Raw genomic sequence first — 662 nt, forward strand, 5'->3', positions numbered from 1 at the left:
TGACACCTACCCCAAGGGGGATTTCTGCGCATACAGTGGACAGAGGGAAGTTAGCTTAGGAGAGGAAGAGGGGGGAAAAAAAATCAAAAAGCCTACAGAAAAAGAGAAGTGGCGAATGTCTGACGTCATCAGATGCGGACTGTGCCTGCTTGAGCCATTTCTGCCCTGCCTAATTGACCCGTGTGTTCCCGGGGCCCGCCAGGCGCGTGCGCACACAGGCGAGCAGCTCCCAGCCTGCCCGAGCCGCGTACCGCGGGCCTGCCAGACGCACGAAAGCGAGCGACCCGCCTCCCGCTGAACCGAGCAGTGTCCCTCAGGCGCCGACTGTGCCTGCCTGAGCCACTTCTGCCCTGCCCAATTGACCGGTGTGTCCCTGGGGCCCACCGGGCGCATGCACACACAGGCGAGTAGCTCCCACCCTGCCCACGCCACGTACCGCGTGCCTGCCAGACGCGCAAAACCAAGTGACCCGCTTCCCGCTGAACCGAGCAGTGTCCCTCAGCCCTGCCGGGTGTGCGCCGACAAACAGCTCACCTCACTCTCAACTGAACCACAGAGCGCGGGGGCAGGCAGCCCACCTCCTGCTGCGAGCACCCACTAGGGAACCCCATTTGAGTCTCCCCTTTATTTTTATTATTATCTTTTATCTTAGAAGGTTCAGC

The 662-nt window shown here is 60.9% G+C and overlaps 1 pseudogene; it reads right to left on the reverse strand.

Moving 5' to 3' along the window:
• LOC102826869 overlaps positions 1–393 on the reverse strand; it is a 33,445-nt pseudogene extending 33,052 nt beyond the window's left edge.
• Between the last annotated feature and the right edge of the window lie 269 nt (positions 394–662).

Source organism: Chrysochloris asiatica, unplaced genomic scaffold, assembly GCF_000296735.1.
Source record: "Chrysochloris asiatica unplaced genomic scaffold, ChrAsi1.0 scaffold00396, whole genome shotgun sequence".
NCBI classification, from domain to species: domain Eukaryota; kingdom Metazoa; phylum Chordata; class Mammalia; order Afrosoricida; family Chrysochloridae; genus Chrysochloris; species Chrysochloris asiatica.